This window comes from Triticum urartu, chromosome 6 (genome assembly GCF_003073215.2).
Source record: "Triticum urartu cultivar G1812 chromosome 6, Tu2.1, whole genome shotgun sequence".
NCBI lineage: Eukaryota > Viridiplantae > Streptophyta > Magnoliopsida > Poales > Poaceae > Triticum > Triticum urartu.
The window spans coordinates 301,529,663-301,538,412 of record NC_053027.1 but is presented as its reverse complement, the minus strand read 5'-3'; positions in this window follow the sequence as shown (position 1 = coordinate 301,538,412).

Genomic DNA, 8,750 nt, shown 5'->3' with positions numbered 1-8,750 from the left:
GGTGCATTAAGATAGACAAGATAATATAATGATATCCCAACAATAAACAAGTTCCAACAAGGAACAAACTCCAATCTTCACCTGCAACTAGCAATGCTATAAGAGGGGCTGAGCAAAGCGGTAACATAGCCAAACAACGGTTTGCTAGGACAAGGTGGGTTAGAGGCTTGACATGGCAATATGGGAGGCATGATAAGCAAGTGGTAGATATCGTAGCATAGGCATAGCAAAAGTGCGAGCATCTAGCAAGCAAAGATAGAAGTGATTTCGAGGGTATGGTCATCTTGCCTGTAAAGTTCTCCGAGTTGACGTGATCCTCATAAGCGTACTCAACGGGCTCCTCGATCATGTACTCGTCTCTCGGCTCTACCCAAAGCAAGAAACACAAGCAAAGGGAGAACAATCAACCACGTGCAATGCACAAACAACATGATGCAAACATGGTATGATATGCGGGATGCGATATGTGATGCATATGCATGATTTGGAAAGGAATGGTTGAACCTGGCCTCAACTTGGAAAACCAAGAGTTCCACTGGAAAGACGGGTTGATTTCGGTTGGAATCGATATAAAGATCACCGGAATCGGATGCACGGTTTGGAAATGACAAGCAAAACAAAAATGGCACCGGTCTGCGATTAACAGCACGAGGCCATCTAAATGCATCAAGAACGACATGCTAAAGCACTCTAACATAGAAACAAAATACATGGCAGGGATCCACTCATGATGCTTGACAAAAGATGAACACTGATCTACGGCTAATTCACTCAATAGCATGTTCAAACAAGCATGGCAAAAGTACAAAAGATATCAGGTTTCAGACTTAGTGAAATTAACAGCAAGTCAGGGATTTAACATCAGGAAGCAATCTTTAGATCAATATAACTACATGCTACAAGAACATATCATGGAAAAGCAGGACATGGCATGAAGCTACTCAAAGCATACAACAAAAGTCCCTTACTGACCATTAGCCAAAAGGGATCAGAAAATACAATTGCAACCATGCAAACATAGCAATTAACGATAACTGATTCAGACTTGGTGAAAAACTAGAGCATGCAAAACAGACATCAAGTAGGCATGTTTACGAGCTCGATGCACTCACCACGAGGCATTGCATGATAATCTAAGCATACACCCAGCAAGTAGACATGGCATGGAGGCTAGACATGGCAAGAACAACATCATACCATGCACGGATCAACTACAACAAGCTCGGCAAAATTGCAAAACATGTTAACAATCTGCCAGGAACATTTTATAGCAAAAGTAGAGCTCGATTGAGTCAAGCTAGGGTGCTCCATAATTGCCAACAAAGACATGGATGGATAGAGCACAACATTATCTACAAAACATCCTTACTGATCATGCTCAAAAGAGGCACGGGTCACTAGGAAACAACATGAACACATGGCATAAAAATTACAGCAGGGCAATGACTTAGAATATTTCTAAGTCCCTAAAATCAGCAACATTAAGTAAGCTACTTTGCATGCTTGTGCTAGTCACCACAGAGATCACAAAAATACATGGCATACACCCATGTAAAGATGGCATGGCATACTTCAAAACACATGCACAGCTCAGGATCATAGCATGCACACATTAATCATGGCAAAAATGACAAAAGTGCATTTGCTGATAATAATCTGAAACTAACATCACATAGCCCTCTTCCAACAGTATTTCGGGCATCAAGATGAGCTCAAATGAAAATGATGCAATGGGATGAAATGGAGTACTCGTCGAGACGAACATTTTGATATGCTACACGCACGAATCGGAGCCACGTTGATGAAGTTATGATGCGTCAAAGTATGCACAAAACTAGGGTTTCGGGGAGAAAAATCAACCGGGTTCGTCTCAGATCTGGATCCAGCCGGGCCGGCACTGTAGCAGTTCGCCGGAGTTGACGTCGAGGTCGCCGGAGATGGAGGGTTCCGAGGGGAAGAGAGGCCGGGGCAGCGCCGGCGTGGCGGGAGGCGGCGTTGCGCGTGGCGCTCGAGGATGGCCGGTCGCGCGGCAGTCGTTGGAGGAGGCGGCGGCAGTCGTTGGAGGAGGCGGCGGCTCCTGGCGCGGTTGGCGGGGCGGAGCTCGCCGGCGACAATGGCGTGCGGCGGCGCGGCGGAGAGGCTGGTGCGGGGCGATGCGGAGGAGAGGCTGGCGCGGGCGCGGGCGCTCCCTGGCGACGCGAGGCGGATGGGCCGGGAGGGACTGGAGCAGGTTCGGCGGGCCGCACGGCGGGGAAGAGCCGGCGCGCCACATGGAGGGCCTATTTATAGAGGTAGAGGGAGCTAGGAGTCTCCAAATGGAGCACGGTTTGCGGCGGTGTGTCCGGTGCCGGCGGACAATGTCCGGCGCGGGCGAGAGGGAGAGGAGCTAGGTTAGGGTGTGCTTGATCCGGAAATTTCGTGGAGGGCCTATTTATAGAGGTAGAGGGAGCTAGGAGTCTCCAAATGGAGCACGGTTTGCGGCCACGCGATCGTGATTGAACGGCCTAGGTGATGGGAGAGGTTTAGGTGGGTTTTGGGACACTTTGGAGGGGTGTTGGGCTGCAACACACACGAGGCCTTTTCGGTCCCTCGGTTAACCGTTGGAGTATCAAATGAAGTCCAAATGGCACGAAACTTGACAGGCGGTCTACCGGTAGTAAACCAAGGCCGCTTGGCAAGTCTCGGTCCAATCCGAGAACGTTTAACACCCGCACACGAAAAGAGGTAGAAAGGGACACCGGGTGACATAGGAGCGCCGGATTGCAAAACGGACAACGGGGAAAATGCTCGGATGCATGAGACGAACACGTATGCAAATGCAATGCACATGATGACATGATATGAGATGCATGACAAAGACAAAACAAACGGAGACAAAAACCCAACAACGAAGAAATAGCATAACTTAGTGCCGGAAACGGCAAGAGTTGGAATACAAAATAAGGTAGGTTACACCCGGGGTGTTACAACACTCCACCACTATGAAAGGATCTCTTCCCGAGATCTAGGGCTGGAAAAACTCCGGGTACTCAGAACGGAGGTGATCCTCGCGTTCCCAGGTGGCTTCACGGTCGGAATGATGTGATCACTTGACTTTGAGGAATTTGATAGACTTGTTGCGAGTCTTACACTTAGTTTCTTCAAGAATAGCAATTGGGTGCTCACGATAAGACAGGTCTTCTTGGAGATCAATGTCTTCAAAGTTGACGGTGCGGTCAGGAGTCTTGAAACACTTGCGGAGCTGAGAGAGATGAAACACGTCGTGCACATTTGCAAAGTTGGACGGAAGCTCAAGTTGATAGGAGAGATCGCCTCTCTTGTTGATGATCTTGAAAGGACCCACGTATCTAGGGGCAAGCTTCCCTTTGATACCGAAGCGACGAGTACCTTTCATTGGAGAGACGCGGAGGTAGACATGGTCTCTGATCTCGAAAGCCAAGTCGTGATGCTTGCTATCATAGTAACTCTTTTGGCGCGATTGCGCGGCTTTGAGATTTTCACGAATGACTTTGCACATTTCTTCTGCCTCTGTGATTAAGTCATTTCCGAGAAGTTGACGTTCACCAGACTCTGATCAGTTAAGAGGAGTACGGCACTTCCTGCCATAGAGAATCTCGAATGGGGCCTTGCCCGAACTCGCTTGGAAGCTGTTGTTGTAGGAGAACTCGGCATATGGAAGACAATCTTCCCACTTCATACTGAAAGAAATGATGCAAGCCCTGAGCATATCTTCAAGAATCTGATTTGCTCGCTCAACTTGGCCGCTAGTTTGAGGATGAAAAGCTGTGCTGAAGCGAATGTTGGTGCCCATGGACTTCTGAAAAGAATCCCAAAACTTGGAGGTGACGATGCTGCCACGATCTGAAGATATCAACTGCGGAATGCCGTGCAGGGAGACAATCCTGGAGGTATATAGCTCTGCCAACTGAGCCGCTGTGATAGATTCTTTGATAGGAAGAAAATGAGACACTTTAGTGAGCTTGTCGATGACAACAAAGATAGCATCATTGCCACGCTTGGACTTTGGAAATCCAGTCACGAAGTCCATCTCAATATGGTCAAACTTCCATTTTGGAATGGCAAGAGGTTGGAGGAGACCAGCTGGTCGTTGGTGTTCTGCTTTCACTCTTCTGCAGACATCACATTCGTTCACGAACTGAGCAATCTCACGCTTCATTTGAGTCCACCAATACGACTGTTTGAGGTCCTGGTACATCTTTGTACTTCCAGGGTGGATAGAGAGGAGTGAATTGTGAGCCTCGTTCATAATGACTTTACGAAGGTCACCTTTAGGCACAACAATGTGATCCTCGAAGAATAGTGTATCCTTGTCATCAAGACGGTAGCACTTGTACTTGGGTTAACTCTTGGCAATCCCAATCTTCACCTTCTTCACCATAGCATCAAGAAGTTGAGCCTCTCGAATCTGATCTTCCAAAGTAGGAGAGACTTGGAGGTTGGAGAGGAAACCTTGAGGAACAACTTGAACGTTGAGTTTGCGGAACGCTTCACAAAGCTCGGGTTGGTAAGGCTTGATAATCAAACTGTTGCAGTAAGCCTTCCTGCTCAATGCGTCAGCAATTACATTGGCCTTTCCTGGAGTATATTCAATGCTCGGATTATACTCTTGAATCATTTCGACCCAACGAGTCTGCCTGAGGTTGAGATTCGGCTGAGTGAAGATGTACTTGAGACTCTTATGATCAGTGAAGATGTCCACTTTTCGTCCCAATAAGAGATGTCTCCAAGTTAGAAGAGCATGGACAACTGCCACCAACTCGAGGTCATGAGTGGGGTAGTTCTTTTCGTTGGGCTTCAACTGGCGAGAGGTATAGGCCACAACTTTCTTCTCTTGCATCAACACTGCACCAAGACCTTGAAGGGAAGCATCACAGAAGACCTCGAACGGTTTGGATTCATCAGGAGGAGTCAGAACTGGAGCAGTAACTAACTTCTCTTTCAGGGTGTTGAAAGCGATGTCACATTCAGGAGACTAGACGTACTTCACATGCTTCTGGAGAAGGTTGGAAAGAGGCTTCGCGATCTTAGAGAAGTTCTCAACGAACCTTCGACAATAGCTAGCGAGCCCAAGGAAGCTGCGGAGTTGCTTCATGTTCAGAGGTGGTTCCCAATTCACAATTGCAGACACCTTCTCAGGATTAACCGCTATGCCCTTGGCAGAGATGATATGCCCAAGGTAGAGAACCTCATCGAGCCAAAACTCGCACTTTGAAAACTTCACATAGAACTGATGTTCTCTAAGTTTATCCAGCACCAAACGCAAGTGCTTGGCATGATCCTCCTTGTTCTTGGAAAAGACCAAAATGTCATCGAGGTAGACCAAGACGAAGTCATTTGTGTAGGCGTTGAAGATGAAGTTCATCATGCGAGAGAATGTTGGCAGAGTGTTGACGAGGCCAAAAGACATGACAGTGTATTCATATGAACCATAGCTTGTTCTGAATGTTGTCTTGGGGATATCTTGTTCACGAATGTGAATCTAGTGATAGCCCATACGGAGATCAAGCTTGGAGAATACTTGAGCACCTTTGAGTTGTTCAAACAGCTCATTGATGTTGGGAAGTGGGTACTTGTTCTTTATGGTCTTCTTGTTCAGCGGACGATAGTCGACACAAAGTCGGTCCGTTCCATCCTTCTTGACGAAAAGAACTCCACAACCCCATGGAGAAGAACTTGGTCGGATGAGACCCATACGCTCTTGAATATCGAGTTGCTTCTTCAGCTCCTTCAACTCTTCAGGTCCAAGCTTGTAAGGACGTTTGCAAACAGGTTCCGTGCCAGGCTCAAGATCGATGACGAATTCAACTGGCCGGTGCGGAGGCATTCCTGGAAGCTCTTCTGGAAAGACGTCTTGATATTCGTAAACGACTAGGATTTGAGAGATTGCATCCAGCTCGCCCTTCTCATTGAGAGAAAACAGTCAAATGGTATCATCTCGAGCGGCAAAGACAATTACATCCTCAGACGAATGAGTCAATTGAATTTGCCTGGCAGCACAATCAAGCTGAGCCTTGTGCTTAGAAAGCCAGTCCATTTCGAGAATAAGATCGATATCCGAGTCGCCAAGAACAATAGGAGAAGACAGAAACTTGTAGTCACCCATTGTGATGGTAACCTCTGGAATCATGGAGTTAGCGTTCATGCGTTTACCCGGAGAGACAACTGCTATCGGCTTAAGTAAAACTTTGTAAGCCAACTCATGTCTAGATGCAAAAGGTCTTGAGATGAAACAATGCGATGCACCAGTGTCAAAAAGAACTTTTGCAGGAACATCGTTAACAGGAAGGTTACCCATAATGACATCTGACGAGTCCTCTGCCTGAGCTGCATTCATCATGTTGACCTTGGCATACTTGGGGTTATGCTTGACCACTGCAGTACTAGCAGATCTCACAGGAGGAGGAGGAAGACGCCTCTGATTGAAGCATTTGTTGGCATAGTGACCCTTCTGCTACCTCCGAGAGCGGAAGGTGATGCGGAGCACTTGATCTTGGAGCATGAGATGAAGTCTTGTTCTGAAAGCCTGGGTTGGGTGGGTGGGAATATCCATTGCCACCTTTGCTCTTCTGCTTATAAGGTTGACGGAACGGAGGAGGAGGAAGCCAATACTTTTGCTGCTTAGAAGCCACTTGAGTTGAGGAAGAAGGAGTTGCATCTCTGACTCGCTTCTTGGAAGCATCGCACTTCAGCTGAGCAGTCTCTTGTTTCAGTGCCATGTTGTAAAACTCATCGTACTTCTTCGGCTCAAAGAGCACGAGAGCTAATTGAAGATCTTCTCTGAGGCCACCTCTGAACTGATATATCATGCTCTTCTCATCAGGGATGTCTTGCTTGGCAAAGCAGGCGAGCTTCTGAAACATGATGTTGTACTGGTAAACAGACAAGCTGCCTTGCTTCAGGTTGCGGAATTCCTACGCTTGCTCTCAACAACACTCTGAGGAATGTGATGAGCTTTGAAGTCTTGACGGAATTCATCCCAAGTAATCACACGGCCTCCTCTGGAATCTTTGTATTGCTGAAACCATTCTGCAGCTTGGTCTTTGAGTTGGAAGGAGGCAAACTTGACAAAGTCCTCAGGCCTGATGTTGCTGCACTCAAAATGCTTGCAGATATCCACGAGCCAATCATCAGCATCTGTTGCCTCGACACAGTTGCTGAAGGTCTTTGGCTGGTTAGCGAGGAACTGGTTGAGTGTAGCAAACTGATTCTGATTGTTGCCATGGCCATGATTCCCTTGGTTGCGCTCTTGCAAGAGTTGCATGATCAGCTATGTGTTTGCATTGGTAGCGACCATCACAGCTTTCCATGCCTCCGTAGGTGGAGGTGGTGGTGGCGGATCGGGATTCGGAGTCGTGCGCATTGGAGGAGCCATCCTGAAGAGGGTGACATCCATTAGCATCTTGATAGACATATATTCTAGCTGAATCAAATGGATCGAAATTGCAACATATAGTCTTAACATCCGAACAAAATGAACGAATGCGTTCCAATTGAAATGGTCACACTTCCATAAATTGAGAAGCCACTTAGATAGAGGTAGAAGAAATAAAACAACAAGGTACGGACAAGAACAAATACTTGGTAAGGATTACCCAATCACAAACCAAATATCCACGGAAGAAGAACTAGAGCTACATGAATTCCCACCTATAAAACTCCCGAACCTTTCCGGTTATGCAATCGGGTGTTGGGGATACAGGGGAAGCATAATATCTCACCCAAAGATAGCAAGTCCTACATCCAGCTATATCCATCCTTCAACACATAACCAAGAAACCTTCGGAAATCATTTACATCAACCTTCGAAAAGCATCCATTATACGAGTTATGGCAATACTCCCGAAATCCCGCCCCAGTACTGGGTGGCGTCGAGGTTATCTCACCAACAACTGCATAAAAGAGATTTTCGATGTCGGCGAAACTCAGGTATTCAAGAACTGCAACGATAAAATTGTGACGACAACACCTCGGAGCTCAACTCCCCAGGACACTGCCACAACCCCTAAATGTCAGGAGGCACCAAGAACAATGTTCTCATCACAAAACCATCGGAACGATTCCAAGATACCCGCGTGATCCTAAAAAAAATTTAGTGAAATTTGAGAAGAGAAGAGTCAAAACTCTACGTCAGGATGCCTCACCAGAGTGACGAAGGGACTGAGGAGTAAAAAGAAGTCCTACTCTCCGATATATATAATCCTAAATGACTCAAAACATTTTTCTAGACTCAACAACGCCAATGATTCGATCAAGCAGGGGGCTCCTAAGGTCGGGGAAGGCTCTGATTACCAACTTGTAACGCCCTCGATGCGGCTATATCTCCCACGTGTCGAAGCACGACTTAGAGGCATAACCGCATTGAAAGCAATGTCGCAAGTGAGGTAATCTTCACAACAACCCATGTAATATAATAAGGGAAAAGGATACATAGTTGGCTTACACTCGCCACGTCACACAAATAGCATAAATAACATTACATTCATCCAAATACACTCAAGGTCCGACTACGGAACCAAAATAAAGATAAACCCCAAATGCAACATAGTCCCCGATCGCCCCAACTGGGCACCACTACTAATCATCCGGGAAAGACACGTAGTATTTTCCTAAGTCCTCATCGAACTCCCACTTGAGCTCAATTGAATCACCTGGAGCAGTATCATCTGTCCCTGCATCTGGTTTTGGAAGTAATCTGTGAATCACGGGGACTCAGCAATCTCACACCCTCG